Source organism: Macaca nemestrina, chromosome 1, assembly GCF_043159975.1.
Source record: "Macaca nemestrina isolate mMacNem1 chromosome 1, mMacNem.hap1, whole genome shotgun sequence".
In the NCBI taxonomy this organism is placed as follows: Eukaryota; Metazoa; Chordata; class Mammalia; order Primates; family Cercopithecidae; genus Macaca; species Macaca nemestrina.
Window position 1 is genome coordinate 172984070 of NC_092125.1, and position 21879 is coordinate 173005948.

Below are 21879 nucleotides of genomic sequence, written 5' to 3' on the forward strand. Positions count from 1 at the left end.
TCCACCTTTTTTTCTCTCATTCTGTTCTTCTTCCACATCCATTTGCTCCCTAAACCTCTCCCAACCTTGTTCCCCTCTGTTTCTCAGGATATGAGTCTTCTTTGAGTGATGCTATCTTACAGGATAAAGAGTCAAGACTTGGGTTTCTCTAGGCATTAATTTTTTTCATTTGTAAATGGGATCAATAACAGCTAACTCACTGGCCTAGTATGAAGATTAGCAAGCTTGGCATTTATTCATTTCTTCATTTATTCATTCAACCATCCACCCATCCATTCGTTCATCCTTCCATCCATTTATGCAAAACTTATTCATTCATTTTGTAAATATTATTGGAGTACCTAAAATGGGTCAGACTCAATGCTTGACATTTAGGATACACAGGTGAACTCTACGTCTTGCTGTGAAAGACCTTGGAGTCCATTAGGAGGATGAACAGATGAAAAGGTAACTAGGAATGAATGTGGGAAGTTTAGTAATTGAGACATGCTCAGGCCAGAAGATGGGTTCATAGTCATCTTCACAGGTCTGCTAGGAGTGCGTGGAGGGATGCCAGGTCTCTGTTCTGCGAGAGCTCCATTCTCTGTTCATACTCTTTGGGTTTGAGGCCACAGTTAACACTCAAAAATGATGAAACTGTTGGTGGGAGTGGCAGCACTGACAATAGTAGTTCCGGTTATTATTATCTCTGTCAATTTCTCTCTCTCCTTTTTCTCTGCTTCTCCTTCATTTTCTTTCTGCATACCTCTCTCTGTTTTTCACTTTGGATCCATTTATTTCTTCTTTTACACCACATCTTATCATTCTTTTGGGGACATGTAACTATGGATTAACTGATGGCTGATTAAAACACAATTGCATCTTTTTATTGCATGCTTTTCCTAAGGAAAAATTGCCCCGATGACACCTAAACATATGGAAGAGGCATGGCTGGGTTGCAAACCAGTGGGAGCTGCCCCATGGAGGTAGCAGATGCCCCCAGGCAGCTCCCTGGCCCATCCTGTGATCTGTCTGGTTGGCCAAATGGAAGCAGGCCAGCCACCTAACAGTTAACTGTGATTCTTTTTTTCTCCTATTTCATTTCAATCTCTTTGTTCCATGCCACCAAAGAGCTAATGGCTGGCGAATTTATTATGACCCATTGTTTGGCTCGTGGAGTAAACTGATTCTTCCCCTTTCTATGTTCTGACTCCCCCTTTCTCTGCAATTTTATTTTACGGTTCTTTTTGTACACATCCAACACATGCTGAGGTTATTGAAAAGCACAAATTACACAGAATTCAATTTGCATATCTATTGAGGGTCCAATCCCAGAGTCCTCAGTCAGGCAAAATGCCCACTGACTCTTACCTCCTTTACTCTGCTCCTCCTTGGCACCAAAACAGGCAGACTGCCCCTCCGCCACTCCTAGCGGACCTGGCAAATGGCCTTCGCGAGAGGTTTAAGCAGTGTTACACCATGGAGGACAGCGCGCCAGGAGTTAGCAAAGTTCCCACAAAGTCACTCAGAGTGTCTGAGTGGGCAAGGTTCAGAAAAAGGCCAGATAGCAGCAACACAATGCCAATTTAGCACTGGCGTGACTGAGAATGTACAGGCATTGGAATCAGAGTTATGTGTGAATCCTTGCTCTGCCAATTGCTTCCTCTAAAAAAAAAATTAAACCTTTTATTTTGAGATGGTTGTTGGTTCACAAGCAGTTGTAAAAAATAATGCAGAGAGATCTCAAGAAACCTTCACTCAGTTTCTCTCATCATTTGCTTGTTGACCATGGGCTAGTTACTTAATCTAGCCAAATCTCAGTTTCTTCATCTGTAAAAGGAGAGTACTAAGAGTTCGTAACTTGTAAAACTGTTTTGAAGATCATCTGAAATAACATCTATGTACCAACCTATGAACACAGTAGTTGTGCCCACTGTGCCCTCAATAAGCAGATATACTCCTCAGAACTGGTTAAAAGATGATGGTTGACATGGTTTGGCTGTGTTCCTACCCAAATCTCATCTTGAATTGTAGTTTCCAGCAGACCTCACAAATGGCCCTCACGAGTGGTTAAAGCAGAGTCACACCATAATCCCCATGTGTAGTGGGAGGGATCCAGTGGGAGGTAATTTAATCACAGAGGCAGTTATCCTCATGCTGTTCTCCTGATAGTGAGTGAGATCTCATGAGACCTGATGGTTTTATAAGGGGCTTTCCTGCCTTTCCTCTGCACTTTTCTCTCCTGCCGCCATGTGAAAGAGGATGTGTTTGTTTTCCCTTCCGCCATGATTGTAAGTTTCCTGAGGCCTCCCCAGCCATGCTGAATTGAGTCAATTAAACCTCTTTCTTTCATAAATTACCAAATCTTGGGTATGTCTTTATTGGCAGCGTGAGAAAAGAGTAATACGATGGTCAAATAATTCTGATGAGTGAAGAAATATTAACCTGAAGAGAGTCTCCAACAGTATACTCAGTTTTGATCTAAATCTTATCATGAAAAATAGAATATTTTTAAGATTTTGATATAAAAGTCATGCCTTCTGTAGAAAATTTTAAAAATAGAGAAATTACTGGCACACTTCAGAGATACTGTGGGCTTGATTCCAGACCACCACAATAAAGCAATTATCTCAATAAAATGAGTCACATGAATTTTTTAGTGCTCAGTGCACATAAAAGTTATATTAACATTATACTATAGTCTATTAAGCATGCAGTGGCATTATGTCTAAAAAATACATACCTTAATTTAAAAATATTTTACTGGTAAAAAATGCTAACAATCACCTGAGCCTTCAATGAGTCATCTGAGCCTTCAGTGAGTCATGCTGGTGGAGGGTCTTGCCTTGATGTTGATGGCTGCTGACTGATCAGGGTTTGAGGTGGATGTGGCAATTTCTTAAACTAAGACAACAGTGAAGTTTGCTGCATTGATTGACTCTTCCTTTCACAAAAGATGTTTCAATGTTTTTTGATAGCATGTTTCCCACAGTAGAACACTTTCAGAATTGGAGTCAATCCTCTCAAACCCTGACATTACTTTATCAACTAAGTTCATATAATGATCTAAAATTCAGGGGTGTCCAATCTTTTGACTTCCTTGGGCCACATTGGAAGAAGAGGAATTGTCTTGGGTCACACATAAAATACAGTTACACTAACAATAGCTGATGCGCTAAAAAAATTAGCAAAAGAACCTCATAATGTTTTAAGAAAGTTTGCAAATTTGTATTGGGCCACATTCAAAACCGTCCTTGGCTGCATGAGGATCATGTGCCAGGGGTTGGACAAGGTAGTTCTAAATCCTCTATTGTCACTTTAACAATGTTTACAGCATCTTCATTAGGAGTAGATTCCATCCCAAGAAATCACTTCCTTTGCTCATACGTGAGAAACACCTCCCCATCTATTGAAGTTTTATCATTAGATTGCAGCAATTCAGTGCCATCTTTAGGCTACACTTCTAATTCCACTTCTGTTGCTATTTACACCACATCTGCAGTTACTTCCTTCACTGAAGTCTTGAACCCCTCAAAGTCATCCATGAAGGTTGCAATCAACGTCTTCTAAACATCTGTTAGTGTTGATATTTTGAACTCCTCTCATGAATCATGAATGTTCTCAATGACATCTAAAATGCTGAATCCTTTCCAGAAGATTTTAAATTTACTTTGCCAAGGTCCATCAAAGGTATCACTATCTGTGACAGTAATAGCCTTACAACATGTATTTCTTAAATAGTAAGACTTGAAAGTTAAAATTACTCCTTGATCCATGGGCTGCAGAATGGATGTTGTGTTAGCAAGCATGAAAACAACCTTTGTCTCCTTGTACATATCTACCGGAGCTCTTGGGTGACTAGGTGCATTGTCAATGAACAATAATATTTTGAAAGGAGTCTTTTTTTCTGAGCAGTAGATCTCAACAGTGGGCTTAAAATATTCAGTAAACCAGGCTGTAAACAGATGTGGTGTCATCTAGGCTTTGTTGTTTTATTTCCAGAACACAGACAGAACAGATTTAACATAATTCTTAAAGGCCCTAGGATCTTTGAAATGGTAAATGAGCATCAGCTTCAACTTAGAGTCACCTGCTGCATTAGTCCCTAACAGGAGAGATAGCCTGTCCTTTGAAGCTGTGAAGCCAGGCATTGACTTCTCTTCTCTAGCTAGTAAAGTCTTAGATGGCATCATTTTCCAATATTAGGCTGTTTTGTCTACATCGAAAATCTGTAGGCCCCTTCATCAATGATCTTAACTAGATCTTCTGGATAACTCACTGCAGCTTCTCCATCAGCAGTTGCCATTCATGTTGTATTTTTATGTTATAGAAATGGCTTCTATCCTTAAACCTTATGAACCAACCTCTGCTAGCTTTAAACTTCTCTTCAGCAGTTTCCTCATCTCTCTCAGCTTTCACAAATTGCAGAAAAAGCCTTGCTCTAGATTAATTCGCCTTTGCTTTAAGGGAATGTTGTGGCTGGTTTGATCTATCCAAACCATTAACACTTTCTCCAGGCCAATCACGTTAGCTCATGCAAATCCCAGCCCTTTGGAAGGCCAAGGCAGGAGGATTGCTCAAGCCCAGGAAGTTGAGACAAGCCAGGGCAACATAGTGAGACCACATTTCTACAAAAAGTTAAAAAAATTAGCTGATTAACTTGGTGTGGTGGTACGCACCTAGAATCCTAGCTACTCAGGAGGCTGAGGCAGGAAGATCACATGAGCCCAGGAGTTTGAGGCTGCAGTGAGCTTTGATTGCACCACTGCACTCCAGCATGGATAACAGAGTGAGACTCTCTTAAAACAACGAAAAACACAAAACAAAACGAAACAAAAACAAACCTTCTCCTTCTCAGCAATAAGCTGTTACATTTTCTTACCCCTTATGAATTCACTGGAGCAGCTCTTTTAATTTCCTTGAAGACTATTTTCTTTTCACTCATAACTGGAGTAACTGTTTGGTACAAGACGCCTAGATTGGGCCTGATTTGGCTTTTGACATACCTTCCTCACTAAGCTTAATCACTTCTAGCTCTTGATTAAATGTGAGAGATGGGTGACTCTTGCTTTCACTTGAACACTTAGAGGCCATTGTGTGGTTGTTAACTGGCCTAATTTCAATATCCTTGTGTCTCAAGGAATAGGGAGGCCAGAGGAAGAGGGAGAGAGATGGGAAATGGCTAGTTGGTAGAGCAGTCAGAACACACACAACATTGATTGATAAAGTTTCCCATCTTTGATCATGGTTTGTGGTGCCCCAAACAATGATGATAGTAAGATCAAATATTCTGATAGCAGATCAGCATAACAGATATAATAACCATGAAGAAGTTTAAAATACTGCAGGAGTTACCAAAATGTGACACAAAGACCCAAAGTGAGCCCAGGTGGTTGGAAAAATGGTGCCGATAGACTTGCTTGTTGCAGGCTTGCTACAGACCTTCGATTTGTCAAAAATGTGTATCTACAAGGCATACTAAATGGAAGCACAGTAAAATGAGGTGTGACTGTGAATTAAAATAACTTGTAACCCCAACACCCAGTCAATTGCTAATTATTTGTTGTATGTCTCGTATAATTACATTTTTAAACAACAACAATGTGATTATGCCTTTTATACTCTTCTGTAACCATTATAAAATTGTAGCAGTTTATTTTAGGGCTGCATGATGGTGTGCAGTAAGGAGTACCACATTTTGTTTTTATGTTTTGTAGTTCCCAATATTTTGCTGCTGGGCAATCAGTTTCTTTCCTTTCTTCACCTTCTCCTCACTCTCCTTCAACTCCTCCTCCACTTATTCCCCTCTTCCTCCTTTTTTTTTTTTTTTTTTTTTTTTTACTTATAAAGAGATATATACTAAATAAATAGTCTTGAAAACAAATCTTTGCACTCATCCATGATTATTTTCCCAGAACCAATTTCTAGGAGTGAGTATGTATGGCTTAAAGGGTCTGTGAATTTTATGTTTTTTGATACATAGTCAACCACATTATTACCAATTACTTAGATTGGTGAGTCTTTAATCAGAGTGCATATCAGAATCATCTGGGGAGCTTTTAAAGCCTATGCTTCTCCACTCTTGATCTCTGAAGATTTTTATTTCAAGGATCTGGCACAAGCCCTCAGTACCTGTGCTTTTAAGATGTTCCCCCAGAGGAATCCCATATGCTCATATGGTTGAGAACCACCGGCTGAGAAGGCAGAGGTAAAATGCCAACAAAATTTTCAAATGACATGAGGCTGGAAAGAAGAATTAATTAATTGGGTGATCGTATCAGGTTTCCCCAAATATCCTTGTGCTGGGATAATGGAGGTATGAACCAGGGGGACTTAATATATATTGAGCACCTTCTATAAGACAGACAATGTGTTGCCTCAGAATATACATGGTCTTAATGGTAACAACAACCCAGGCAGGAATGTGTTCTATTTTACAGGTGATGAAATAAAAATTCAGGGAGCTTACTTATTTGCCTAAGGCCAGGTTTTGAACACAAGTCTTCCTATCTCCAAAGTCCATTTTGTTTTTTCACCACATCCTACTAACTTTTACTGGTGCATTTAAGAGGGATCAATACAATGTCAGGAATTTGAACCCTCAAATCTAAGTACACAAAGAACACCATTAGGCTGTGTACTTTATCTAAAGCATCTGGGAGAAAGATTCAAATCAGCGTTTGCAAAGTGCACTGCAAACATCACCAACAGTAAAATTACTTGCAAGGGGGAGAGAATGTTATGAAATGCAGATCCCTGAGTCTCACCATTGATCTACTGAATTAGGATCCAGATTTTGTTTTTTCTTTATCTAGTTCACCATTGATGGTCACCTGGGTTGATTCCATGTTTGTGCTATTGTAAATAGTGCTTCAATGAATGTATGCATGCATGTGTCCTTTGGTAGAACAATTTATTTATTTATTTTTTTTGATACATACCTAGTAATGGGATTGCTGGGTCAAATGGTAGTTCAATTCTTAGTTTTTTTTCCTTCAACTTTTATTTTAGGTTCCATGGTACATGTGCAGGATGTGCAGGTATGTTACATGGGTAAATGTGAGCCATGGTAGTTTGCTGCACAGATCAACCTGTCACCTAGATATTAAGTCCAGCATCCATTAGCTATTCCTTTTGATGCTCTCCATCCCACTGCATCCCTCCGACAGGTCCCAGTATGTGTTGCTCCCCCCATGTGTCTCTGTATTTTCATGGTCCAGCTCCCACTTATAAGTGAGAATGTGCAGTGTTTGTTTTTCTATTCCTGTGTTAGTTTACTGAAGATAACAGCTTCCAGCTCCATCCATGTCCCTGCAGAGGACATGATCTCCTTCCTTTTAATGGCTGAATAGTATTCCGTGGTGTCTATGTACCACATTTTCTTTATTCAGTTTATCACTGATGGGCATTTGGGTTGAGTGCATGTCTTTGCTATTGTGAATGGTGCTGCAATGAACACATGCATGCATGTATCTTTATAATAGAATGATGTATATTCCTTTGGGTATATAGCCAGTAATGGGATTGCTGGGTCAAATTGTATTTCTGCCTCTAAGTTTTTGAGGAATTGCCACACTGTTTTCCACAATGATTGAACTAACTTACACTCCCACCAACAGTGTAAAAGTGTTCCCAGTTCTCTACAGTCTTACCAGAATCTTGACTGTTTCTTGACTTTTTAATAATTGCCATTTTGACTGGCATGAGATGGTATTTCACTGTGGTTTTGAATTGCATTTCCCTAATGGTTAGTGATGTTGAGCTTTTTATTTTTCATGTTTGTTAGATGCATGAAGGCCTTCTTTTGAGAAGTGTCTGTTCATGTCCTTTGCCCACTTTTTAATGGGATTTGTTTCTTTTTCTTGTAAATTTGTTTAAGTTCCATGTAGACTCTGGGTATTAGACCTTTGTCAGATGGGTAGATTGCAAACATTTTCTCCCACTCTGTAGGTTGTCTGTTCACTCTGTTGATATTTCTTTTTGTGTGCAGACACTCCTTAGTTTAATTAGATCCCATTTGTCAATTTTTGCTTTAGTTGCTACTGCTTTCAACAATTTTGTCATGAAATCTTTGCCCTTGCCTATGTCCTGAATGGTATTGCCTAGATTTTCTTCTAGGGTTTTTATAGCTTTGGGTTTTACATTTAAGTCTGTAATTCATCTTGAGTTTATTTTTGTATATGGTGTAAGAAAGGGGTCCAGTTTCAATTTTCTGCATATGAATAACCATTTCTTCCAGCACTATTTTTTAAACAGGGAATTCTTTCCCCATTGCTTGTTTTTCATCAGGTTTGTTGAAGATCAGATGGTTGTAGATGTCTTATTTCTGAGTTCTCTATTCTGTTCCATTGGTGTATGTGTCTGTTTTTGTGTCAGTACCACACTGTTTTAGTTACTATAGTCTTGTAGTATAGTAAAGTCAGGTAGTGTGATGCTTCTAGCTTTGTTATTTTTGCTTAGGATTGTCTTGGCTATGTGAGCTCTTTTTTGGTTCCATATGAATTTTAAAATAGGTTCTTCTAATTCTGTGAAGAATGTCAATGGTAGTTTAATGGGAATAGTATTGAACCTATAAATTACTTTGGGCAGTATGACCATTTTCATGATATTGATTCTTCCTATCCATTAGCATAGAATGTTTTTCCATTTGTATGTGTCAACTCTGATTTCTTGGAACAGTGGTTTGTAGTTCTCCTTGAAGAGGTCCTTCACTTCCCTTGTTAGCTATATTCCTAGATATTTTATTCTGTTTGTAACAATTGTAGATGGGAGTTCATTCATGATTTGGCTCTCTGCTTACTGTTGTTAGTGTACAGAAATGCTAGAAATTTTTGCACACTGATTTTGTATCCTGAGAATTTGCTAAAGTTGCTTATCAGCTTAAGAAGCTTTTGGACCAAGATGATGGGGTTTTCTAGATATAGGGTCATGTAATCTGCAAACAAAGATTATCTGACTTCCTCTCTTCCTATTTGAATATGCTTTATTTCTTTCTCTTGCCGGATTGACCTGGCCAGAACTGTTAATACTGTGTTGAACAGGAGTGGGGAAAGAGGGCATCCTTGTCTTTTGCTGGTTTTCAAGGGGAATACTTCCAGCTGTTGTCCATTCAGTATGATATTGAACGTGTGTTTGTCATATATGGCTCCTATTATTTTGAGGTATGTTCCTTCACTACCCGTTTACTGAGATTTTTAGCATGAAGGGATATTCAATTATATTGAAGGTATTTTCTGTGTGTATTGAGATAATCGTGTGGTTTTTGTCTTTAGTTCTGTTTACATGATGAATTATATTTATTGATTTGTATATGTTGAACCAACCTTGCATCTCAGGGATGAAGCCAGCTTGATTGTGATGGATAAGCTTTTTGGTGTGCTGCTGGATTTGGTTTTCCAGTAAGAAATCCAGATTTCTAACAAACACCAGGCACTTCTCATGCACACCACAGTTTGAGAATTAGTGGTTGAGGGTTTTAATTAAACTTGAGTCTAATGTAAATCAACAGAGTAAAAAATCTGAAAAGACAAAAAAATGTGAACTGGATTCGCATTGATAAAGTGGCAAACACACTCACACTGTGGAAATCACATTTGAGCAACTCATATTTAAGGATATTTGAAATTTGCAGTGCACAGAGAGAAGAGTAACCAGCATGTTGGGCATACTTGACGCAGTTGAAGGAACTAAGGCTACTTAGCCTGGAATAGAGAAGACTTTAAGGAGACAAAACAGGTGCTAAGATTGGGGTGTCAGGTCTTCCTTCTTATTTTCCCTTGTAGACCCTGGCAATACAGCTGGAAACTCCAGGACTGGGGAGCTCATATTCTATTTAGCAGAGTAGTAGACATCTGTGGAAGTCTTTCTCTGGCAGGAGGATGGGCTGTCCCTAGAACATGGGACCCATGGCAACTCCCCTCTACTGTCCGCTGGAAGCTGAAGATTTCAACCACCAGGCTGTCCTCATACTGTACTTTTCTTAATTAAATAATTTTATGGTACCAGAGAATGGCTCCTTATACAGACATTTTCTGGGGGCTACTGCTGTATTTACCACCTTCTTTCTCATTTGTGGCAATAAGGGGTAAGAGATAAGACCTGGGCTTCAGTGATAGGGGAGCTAGCTTTCGACCCAGGTTTGCAATTAATGAGACAGTTAAGGCAAGAACCCTAATCTCTATAAAGTGTTTGTTCATCTGAAAGACAATGATCATTTTGGCTGTTCTTTATCATGGTATTGCTGAGAGGGCCAAATGAACAAAAGGCAATGAAAATGATACAGCCGGAGCTGTATGGTCCAATAATCCCACTGCTGGGTATATACCCCCGCTAAAAAGGACATCAGGATATTGAAGAGTGAATTAGTCTGTTCTCATGCTGCTAATAAAGACATACCTGAGATTGGGTAACTTAGAAAGGAAAGAAATTTAATTGACTCACAGTTCTACATGGCTGGGGAGGCCTCATAATCATGACGGAAGGCCAATGAGGAGCAAAGTCATGTCTTACATGGTGGCAGGCAAGAGAGCTTGTGTAGGAGAACTTCCCTTCATAAAACCATCAGATCTTGTGAAACATATTCACTATCACAAGAACATCATGGGAAAGACCTGCCCCATGATTTAATTACCTCCCACTGGGTACCTCCCATGACACATAGGAATTATGGGAACTATAATTCAAGAAGAGATTTGGGTAGCATCACAGCCAAAGCGTATCACTCTGTCCCTGACCCCTTCCAAATCTCACATCCTCACATTTCAAACCCAAACATGCCTTCCCAATAGTTCCCCAAAGTCTTAACTCATTTCAGCATTAACTCAAGGGTCCACAGTCCAAAGTCTCATCTGAGACAAGGCAAGTCCCTTCCACCTATGAGCCTGTAAAATAAAAAACAAGTTAGTTACTTCCTAGATATAATGGGAGCATGGGCATTGGATAAATTCACCAGTCCCAAATGAGATAAATTGGCTAAAAGGAAGGGGCTCAAGGCCCATGCAAATTTGAAATCCAACGGGACAGTCAAATCTTAAAGTTCCAAAATAATCTTCTTTGACTCCATGTCTCACATCCAGGTCACACTGATGTAAGAGGTGGGTTCCCATGGTCCTGAGCAGTTCTGCCCTTGTGGCTTTGCAGGGCACAGCCCGCCTCCCAGCTTCCTTCATGGGCTGGTGTTGAGTGTCTGTGGCTTCTCCAGGTGCATGGTGCAACCAGTTGGTGGATCTACCATTCTGGAATCTGGAGGATGGTGGCCCTCTTCTCACAGCTCCACCAGGCAGTGCCCCACTGGGGACTCTGTGCAGGGGCTACCCCACATTTCCCTTCCACACTGCCCTAGCAGAGGTTCTCCATGAGGGCTCCTCCTCTGCAGCACACCTCTGCCTGAATGTCCAGGCATTTCCAGACATCCTCTGAAATCTAGGTGGAGGTTTCCAAAACTTAATTCTTGACTTCTGTGCACCTGCAGGCACAACACTATGTGGAAGCTGCCAAGGCTTGGGGCTTGCACTCTTTGAAGCCACAGCCTGAGCTCGGCCCCTTTTGGCCATGGCTAGAGTGGCTGGGATGCAGGGCACCAAGTCCTTAGGCTACAAACAGCAGGGGGGCCTGGACCCCAGCCCAGGAAACTATTTTTCCCTTCTAGTTCTCCTGACATGTGATTGCAGGGGCTTTCATGAAGGTTTCCGACATTCCCTGGAGACATTTTCCCCATTGTCATGGTGAATTCGGCTCCTCATTACTTATGCACATTTCTGCAGCAAGCTTGAATTTCTCCTCAGAAAATGGGATTTTCATTTCTATTGCATCATCAGGCTGCAAATTTCCAAATTTTATGCTCTGCTTCCTCTTGAACACTTTGCAGGTTAGAAATTTCTTCAGCCAGATACCCTAAATCATATCTCTCAAGTTCAAAGTTCCACAGACCTTTAGGGGCACAATGATGCCAATCTCTTTGCATAGCAAGAGTGACCCTTACTCCAATTCCCAACAAGTTCCTCATCTCCATCTGAGACCACCTCAGCCTGGACTTCATTGTTCATATCACTATCAACATTTTAGTCAAAGCCATTCAACGAGTCTCTGGGAAGTTACAAACTTTCCCACATCTTCCTGTCTTTTGAGCCCTCCAAACTGTTCCAACCTCTGCCTGTTACCCAGCTCCAAAGTAGTCCACATTTTCAGGTATCTTTACAGCAATGCCCCACTATCCAGTACCAATTTACTGTATTAGTCTGTCCTCAGGCTGCTAATAAAGACATACCTGAAACTGTGTAATATATAAAGGAAAGAGGTTTAATTGACTTACAGTTCCACATGTCTGGGAGGCCTTGCAATTATGGCTGAAGGTAGATAAGGAGCCAAGTCACATCTTACATGGCAGCAGGCAGGAGAGCTTATGTAGCAGAACTCTCCTTTATAAAACCATCAGATCTTGTGGGACATATTCACTATCATGAGAACAGCATGGGAAACACCCACCCCCATGTTTCAATTACTTCCCTCCAGATCCGTCCCATGGTACCTGGGGATTATGGGAACTGAAATTCAAGATGGGATTTGGGTGGGAACACCGCCAAACCATATCAAAGAGATAACTGCACTCCCATATTTGTTACAGCACTGTTCACAATGGCTAAGACTTGGAAGCAACCAAATGCCCATCAATGGATGAATGGCTAAAGAAAATGTGGTACATATATATACAACAGAGTACTCTTCAGCCATAAAAAAGAATGAGATCCTGCAAGCACATGGATGGAATTGGAGATAATTATGTTAAGTGAAATAAGCCCAGCACAGAAAGACTAACATTACATGTTCTCACTTATTTGTGGGGCCTAAAAATCAAAACAATGGAACTCATGGACATAGAGAGTAGAAGGATGGTCATCAGAGGCAGGGAAAGGGTATTGGAAAGTGAGGTGGTGATAGGTGGTGATGTTTAGTGGGTACAAAAATAAATCGTTAAAAAGACTGGATAAGACCTACTATTTGATACCACAACAGGGAGACTATAGTCAATAACTAAGTTGTACATTTAAAAATAACTAAGAGAATGTGATTGGATTGTTTGTAACACAAAGGATAAATGCTTGAGGAGGTGGATACCCCATTCTCCATGATGTGATTATTACACGTTGCATGCCTGTATCAAAACATCTCATGTATTCTATAAATATATACACCTACTATATACCCACAAAAATTAAAAATAAAAATTTAAATTAAAAAAACCCAAAATGGCATAGCCATAAAACACTGCAAAGTCAGATATTAATACAATTCCTACATCAAATTAGAAAAACATATATTTAAACTCCTATATTGTTTGTAAATCGAGAAAAAAATATTGTGCATTATTAACCTAAACTCAACTACAACAGAACAAATTATAATAAAGTAGAAAGAATTAGATCAAATTAACCACAGTAAAACAGTAAGAGCTTGTCACTTTACACAGAAGCTTACTCCTACTTTACAGGAAAGAAGAAGAACGAGTGTGAAGTGTGCAGAATGAGGGACTGCATATATAAGGGAGGTCCTTGAATCTGCTGAACATGGCTTACACGGGACGGTTGTTATATTCCTGCCACACTCCTTGAGGAGCTGCTATGGGAAGCCCTGTATTTTACAGTTGAGGAAACTGAAGGCAGAAGACATTGAGTATTCTGCCCACAGCAGTCACTGGTAGATCCCCATGAAGGGGGTTGTTGACATTAGGCAGTGGTGATGGAGGAGGGAATTGAGTTCTTCTGTGACATCACCTTCTTCAGGGTGGAAAAAAGGTGCCATAATTTTGTTCAGATGGAGAGTCAAGTAAATTCTTTGATAAATGGCACAGGTCTAGGATGACTTTGTGGCAATATTTGTCTCATCGTATGTCTCACATGCAATTCTGGAGTTCTGCTCTGAGTACATACTCCTCTAATCACTGGAGATACAGTGGTTCCTGCTATTGCAATGCCATCAGTGCTTGCATAAACACCTTACATACATGCCTTCTTGCTGTAGCTTCTACTTCCTTCCTCCTTCCTCCTCCTTTTCTTCACTCAATTCTCAGCCAGTGAAAACACTGCCAAGGTAGAGACTGAATGGCACTTCCTCTTCTTCATTCTCTCTTGCACTTTGCCTTCCTCTTAGTAATACTTTCTAATATATTTACTATGTGCCAGAATTTGTGCTATATACTTTAAATAGACCATTCAATTTAGTCCTCATGACAGTATCATGGGCTAAGTTTTATTATTTCATTAATAGATATGAGATGTTAAGTAATTTCTTCAAAATAGCCTGTCATGGCCAGCAAATGTCTGAACTGCCTTTCAAGCCTGGGCTTTTGGACTCCAAGTACATACCACTTACCATGATATAATGAGAGCCACTATTCCACATGCATGTATGTTTGCTGTTGACATTGATCATCACTTTAGCAGAAGTTAACAATAAAAGGTTAACAGCTTCTGGGAACCATATTTTACAAGAGTCAATGTGCTATATACATGAGCATTATAAGTAAATGCTATATGACTTGGAATTATTTATCTTGTAGGCAAAAATGGGAATGGCTACTTATGTGCTGTCATCACTAAGAGCTTATAGAGTTAGAAAAATTGAATTTGAGTTTTGACTGTGCCATTTAGTTGATGTGAGACCTTGGAAATGTTATTTAATTTTGGTTATTCTCATCTGTATAATGGGAGTACTAATAGTGTCAACTATAGCAATTATAAGGAATCAAAACAGTGTAATTCCTAGTGTATAGTAAGTGCTCAATATATTTTTGTTACAATTACAATTACGATTTTGAACCTTTAGTATTTTTCAGGTACTCTCGGAAGTTTTGTAGAGGATACTGTTATTCTTCGTTCATATATACTCAATAAACATAGAATAGAATGAATATTAGTGAACTACCCAACCCTGTTGTTCTACAAGGGCCCACCTTTCCCCTTTACCTTACCCTATGCACATTCTTAGTCTCCTTTCATATGGAATTGCTGTGTCCCAGGAGAGGTGGCAAGACTTGATGAAAAAATGAGGCAAGAATAACTGGGGATGATCTGTTTTATTTTATTTTATTTTTCCGTCTTGGGAAGGAGCAGGACCACTCTACTACAGCTAATTTCTACTCTGCTAAGTCATGCTGTATGCGCTATCTGACCAGGCCCTTCACCCCCACCCCAGCTATAACTGAGCCTAAATTGCTGGGTTCTTGATTTTGGTGTTTGCATGTTGGTTCTCATGCTGGTGTCCTCCTCCAATCTATCAGTACAGGCACTAAAGTTGATTTTTTGACCTTCATCTGCTTCTCTTTTGCTTATTTCCCAATTTGTTCAGGACTCAGGACAACAAGAGGGGTGCTGTGCATGGCGGGCTCCATCAGAGAGTCTCAGCAATCACTTTTCAGTTAATTTGGCAATATTTATTAAATAACTTGACTGAGACCTACATTTCAAGGGTTTTGTAAGAGTAGATTAAAAAAGGCTTACCATGTTGCAAAGAAGGAAGCACTTACCCATAGGAAGTCCACAGCCCCAAAGGCCAGTGTGGGTGGTGCAGCCAAGCCAGGAAAGGGCAAAAAATGACGTCAGTCTGGGCTGGAGTTGGTGGGGAGGTGAGACCTGAGACGTTGTCAAGAAGAATGGATAAAATTGAGCAGTGGAAGAATACTTGGCAGGCCTTCCAGGGAGCAAGGGAAATGGTATTGGCATTGAGGAAATGGCTGGGCTCTGGAATTCCAGATACTTTGATTACTGCCCAAACTGAATGTGGACTTGGTACAGTGGTGGGGTTCTCAGTTTTGTCATTTATTCACTGAATGACTTTAGGCAGGTGAATTCTCCTCTCTGAACTGTGGCTTCCTCATTCTTAAAATGAAGGCAATAATTTTGCCCTTGCCCGGCAGTTGTGGGATTTTAATGAGTCAATGGATAGAACGCATACAGCCCAATGCCTGGCACATAATAAAAACTTAACAAGTTTATCTGTTTTGACCAAAGAGTAACTGAGCTGCATGTGAATGAGGTGGCTTGCCTGCAGCCAGTGAGCCTTATCTTCGCTTTCCATGAAATTCTGTCAGGTGTTTTTGAGCTCCAAAAATAAAACAAAACACCATAGTTTTTAAATGGATGTAGTCATTATTCAGTAGACCAGTTTCCAATCTTTAACTCGTAGTTGCAAAAGTTTTTAAACTCCTCTCTTTCTTCAATTATTCATTTTGACTAAATTTTTAATGAAAGAAATGTAAATACAGAACCAGCATGACCAAATTATAGTTCCGATGTTTTGTACCAATTATTACCTTTAGGTTCTAAAATATTAAAAAGTAGGATTACTAAGCAGGACTTTATGAAATCAAGGCTCGGTAGAGGTTTTATCTGCCTTAGTTCCTTTTTATAGTTTCTTTATCAAAATCTTATTTACTGTCAGCAGCTCAATCGCTTATTATTTTTGTGTATTTCGAAGTATTTATAGAATACTTCAAACATGGTGACTGAATAAAAATAGCCATATTCTTTGACAAGAGCTGGTTCACAACTAACACAATGACACACGTACTCTAGAAGCAGCTCCTGACATGCAATCAGAACCAGGGGTGCAACAAGAAGAATACCATTCTGCCATTTCACAAGGGCTACACCAGTGACAGCGGTGGGCAGTCTAGGCGCCCCCATGGTGACAGTTGCTATCTGTACACTGATGACTTCCAAATCTAGATCTCCAGCCCAAAACTATTTCCTCTGCTCCGTACTCAATTGACCAATCCCTGCTGGGCTTTTCCACCATGATGTCACAGGTGCCTTGATTTATAGCTCCCAGAGAAACTTGACTCTTTCCTTGACATCTGTTCTCCCTTTCAAGAAGTAAATGACATGCCCATCTAAACAACAGGCAATTCTGCAAGAAATTTGGGACTCACTGTTGGCTGCATAGTGTTAGTGGTTAATAGCAGACTCGAGGTGGAGACTACCTGTTCACTGGCTGTGGCACTTAACCTCCCTGTGTGTCATTTATCTCAACCATCATATGGGATTATAGAAGTTCCAACTTCATAGGTGTAGTGTGGTGATTAAATGAGTTAATATTTCTAAGTGCTTAGAACAGTGCCTGGCACATAGTAAAAACCATGTAAATGATTGCTGAATAAATAAATCACACATAGCAGTCCCTGAAATGCTACTAAATTTACACATTCCTCTTCCTCTTCATCTCCAGGCAATTAAGGATGATGCCTTAGTTCAGATTCTATCTCCCCTGATACAATGCGGTGATTTTCATTTCCTCAGTGAGGTCCTGTCCCCTGTTTTTCCCTGCTCCAGTCTATACTCCCTATGGCAACCAGAGTGACATTTACTGAATGTAGAGCTGATTATGTGACTCCCTTGTTTACAACATTGAGTGATTCTTCATCATGTTAGCCGGGCTGACTTGGCTCTGCATGGTCTGGCTCCTGCTTGCATCTCTTGCTGCCTCTCCCCTTTCTCATCACTTTGGGTTCTAAGCATTACAAATTCATTCTTTTTCCCTAAGCCTATCTTCATTTGCTCTCCTTCCTATTGATGCAATGCTTCCCTCTGCCTTATTCACCTTCAGATCCAGCTTAAGCATCAATCACTCTGTCTCTAAAGATTCCCTGATTCTTTCACCAGGAAACCTTCTTTTCCTTGTGCTTTCTTTGTATTGGTGATTATCGTTGCACAAAAGGATTTTTTTGCTGCATTTATTTCTTTGCACCATCTATCTTGCCAACCAAAATGTGAGCTCTGAGGGCATGGAGTGGTCCCTCTCTCATGTGTACTCATGCACACATACATGTGCATATGCACACCCCCCCACACACAGTTAATTTTAATTAACATTTTTTTGTTCTATATCAGTGCCTTTCACAATGTCTGACACAAGGTAGATGATTAGTTAATGTGCATTGAGTAAATGAAGAAATAATAAATGGAAAGGTATTTTATTGGTCATTTAATCCAATCCCTAATTTTACAGATAAGAAAATAGACCCAGAGAAGTTAGTTAACTTGTTCTATATCACTCTATTGGGCAGCATCAGATCTACACAAATAGTAACTTTCCAGCATCTCCCATGGCTATATAGTCTCACTTATTAAGTCCTATTCGGATTAATTATACAATTTTAAACTCTAGATTGAGGAAGCTAAGTGCTCCCTGATCCCATTCTCCTCATCTATCCCTATTAGAAATCCCTTTCTTAATACCCAGGATTTAGACTCTGTGGTAAGGCATGTTATTGAATTCCCAAACCACTTAGGGCTTCCAGGGCAGGAGTTTGACTTGCCTACCCTCCAGGCACTAGAAGTGACCTTGACTGTTTTAACATTTTAATTAGGGTTGGGGTAGGGGTAGCAGGATGCTTTTTGAAATTTAAATATAAGAACTCTTTCAAAAACAAATTATTTTGTCCTTAAGAAACTCTGTGTGTGTGTGTGTGTGTGTGTGTATGTGTGTGTGTGTCTGTGTGTGTTGTGTGTCTGTGTGTACTGAGCAAAGGGGATGCTAGGTTACTTGAGGGGGTGGTTCAGAGGCAAAAACATGGGGATGCCCTGAGTTTTGCATTTGTGTTGAAAAGTCATCAGAAAACAGTAAGGTCAACTCTGAATTCCGCCAAGTTTTGCCTTCAGTGCTGCAGAATGAAATGAGGTAATGTACTTTATGAGCTGTGAAGAGCTACAGAAATGTGAGGCATTTTTAGAATGGTTGATTTATGGAACAGGAAGCCCTTTAGAAACGAGGTAGCTCCCCCCATCTTTCTCATTTCAGAGAGTGGTGAAATGAGTGACTCGCCCAAGGTCACAGTTCTGAGGCAGTGGCAGAGTTGGCTCTGCTTCCACTTCAGCCCATGGCTTACCTCTTCCTGCAGGTCCTCCACAATCTCATCTACAACTGTGGCACCTGAATAAGCTGGAGTCTTTCCCTTCCTCTGGGCTTCTACACACGCCATTCCTTATTTCCAGATACTTTCTTTTTTCATGGTGGCCATGGGAGAACCTCGTCCTTCTGTGAGATTCTGCCTCATCTGACACTCCTGTAAGTCTCTCAGCTCTTTACTCCCAATGTCTGGTCATAAAATAAAACACATGGAAGACACAGTTCTTCCCTTAGAGAAATTTACAATGAGCTATGTCTGTTTCTAAGGGGCCTCCCTAAGTGCAAGTCTGCACCCCTAACTGTGATTAAAACTGAAGTCTTCACAGGTGGTGGGAGATGGGATTGAGGCACAGAGAAGTTCCTCTCAGACACACGATCCTCCTGGTCCTCTCTAAATCACACCTCTTAGGCCATGGCTTACTCTATCAATATTTAAAGTCAGGAAGTTTGTTCAAAGCAGTTATCTTGGGGTCCTGCAGTATCAGTGAGGAGAATGTTTGCTTTTCAGAGAGAAAAGTTACAGGGAGGCAGATTTTGAGTTAGCTCGAGGGAGCCCATCCTATCAGTAAGGGCTGAACAACCATAGAGGGCTCTGCAGCCCAAGGAAGAGGGATCTCTTTCCCTTGACAGTGTCCAGAAGAGCAGCCAGCAGCTTGCAAGGCTGAGCCATGCATGAGGCCTCCAAGCTTCCATCTGGCACTGAGGCCCTTGATTTAATAACAGAGTTTCTGTCCCATCTGCAGTATTGGTAGTTTTGGGTCCTGATCCCACAAGGTGAAGAAGAATTTCTTCCTGTGGACTGCCAGAGGTATGTTATTTTAATCAAGGTTGGAATGACCAAGTAAATGTTTTTTGGAATATTTTATAAAAAGTAATAATTACGGTGTTAGAGAGAGCAGCAAATACAGATGTGCCATTAAATTTTTATCTCCCTCATCTTTTCCAGTATACTGGATTGGAAACCCATTCAATCTGACATTTGCTGAGGAATGGAGAAGGACCATTGGTGATTTCTCCAGGCTCACTCCTGTGCCCCTCCTTGCATTGCAAGTGCTTTACAAGTCTTCCTGATAGACCAGGAGCATCCTGAGGTCTAGTATCAAATGTAACTCATCTCCTATCCTCAGGGCCTAGTACAGGATGCTGGATGTAGGAGGAGTTCAGTAAGTATATGCTATATAAATGACAAATGAATGAGTGAATAAATAAGTAAAGGAATGACTTGATTCTTCCTCTACCACCAATTCAGAAGACTTGGCTGAAAGGGTGGGAGAGGGAATTAGGATTCTGTAAAGAAGACCATGATTGCGTTTTGAGGAAAAAATAAAAACTTCAAACAAAGAACTTTTTGTTTTTCTCCTGGTGCTCTCCCTTTTCTCTCCAACAGCCTCTTGTTCTTTTTGTGATTGACACCCCTCACTATACTATACACATCCTATCTGTTTGGTTCCATGTTATATTCTCAAATGCTTTGTACAATGCTTGGCACATAGCTGTAGCTCAATGAGTGGAAACCCAGTCAACACACACACGTTGAACATATATTCTGTATCCCAGTTTTTGAGCTAGATGTTGAGGGTACAGATTGAAAGATAAAAAAATTTGGGCACTGTTCTCAATTTGCTCACCTTAATGGGAAGAGGACATAGGAAGGAGAGCCTCCTCCTCAGCTGGTTTAGCTTCTTAGTATGCTCCTAACAATGTAAATGCTAGCCTAGAGGAAATACATTCATTCACCCCTTATTAATTCCAGTCTCCATAGATTTATTTGAAATCTCTTTGCAGGGCTTACAGAATGTGTCTGTTAAAATTCCAGAAGGAATGCAGACTCAAACTGGGCAATTAAAGAAAAATTGAAGGATTTATTTATAAAGGTATAGGGATGTTGTATGGAAACCCCAAGGATAGTGCAATGCCCTTGGGCAACAGCAGCTCCCTATTTTTAACCTTGTGTGTGAGACACAATGGGAGGGAACAGTTAACAGAATCTAGACACAGAACATGTTATGGAGAAGACCATCTGGCAGGAGATGTGCCCTTATGCCAAGGGTGCAACAGCCTGAGATGACTGCAAAGGAGCAAGGTTGACCTCACTTTCCTTCTCTCTGGTCTCCTACAGTGCCCTTCATTGCTTGACTCACCTGGAAGTCAGGGAGGAAGCCCTTTGATAAAGTCCAAACAGGTCAGGCTCTAAGGGCATAGAGCTGGTGATGAGGGGTTGGGCATGGATCTGGGAGAACAAATGGGAGATAGACACTTCATTATATTAGATAAGGTAAGTCCTACAAAGATACACCCAAGGCTCTCCTGTCCGATCCACACAATTTACTTACCCTTATGCATCGTCCCTTTAGCCCCAACATCATTTATGAGAACAGACTGTGCCAGAGACTGTAGGGAGCACATCACCCACTTTATTTTCTCATTTCAACTTTACAATCATGCCTGAGTAGGTGAAGAGACAGACCAAAAAAAGAGAGTAAAATCTCTCTGACTCACAAGTCCATGTGGCATGCTGAATTCCTGAACGTTATTAGCACATCTAATTTGGATAGTTCACTGGGGCAGTATCTTCAGGAGGAAAAACTGCCCAAACTCCCCTCTGCCTGGACACCTTTCCAACCTCCATTTACTTAACTAGCCATGAATCTTTACTCCTGACTCAGATAGGCTTTGTTTCCTAGCAAGCTTTTATAGAACCTCCCATCTGGTGGTGTGGTCCTCTCTTAAAATTCTCATTGTCAGTAGTCTTGCTTCTAATTAGCACTAATCATGTTGAACTTAATCATCTTTGTTGTTTTTCTCATAAGACTGTAGGTCTTTGAGATCAGGGACCGTTTCTTTTTACATTTATATGTCTGTAAAATACACGGTGGTTGTAATGCACTAGGACTCAGTAAATATTTCTTAACTGAAAGATTAAAAAATAAGGACAACTTTGTCTATAACTAAAAAAAAGATCAGGTGGAGGGCAGTAAAGGAAGATAAAGTACAGAATAT

General features: G+C 40.3%; 1 long non-coding RNA gene across 3 annotated transcripts in view; it reads left to right on the plus strand.

Annotated features, from left to right (window-relative positions):
* LOC139362028 (uncharacterized) overlaps nt 1-21062 on the plus strand; it is a 192231-nt gene extending 171169 nt beyond the window's left edge. For 2 of the 3 annotated variants that reach the window (XR_011620269.1, XR_011620270.1), the window contains exons 5-7: nt 18872-19038; nt 19623-19687; nt 19826-21062. This is a non-coding gene — a long non-coding RNA (uncharacterized lncRNA). The remainder of the gene's footprint in view (nt 1-18871; nt 19039-19622; nt 19688-19825) is intronic. The other variant, XR_011620271.1, reaches the window with a different exon arrangement.
* The last annotated feature ends 817 nt before the right edge of the window (nt 21063-21879 follow it).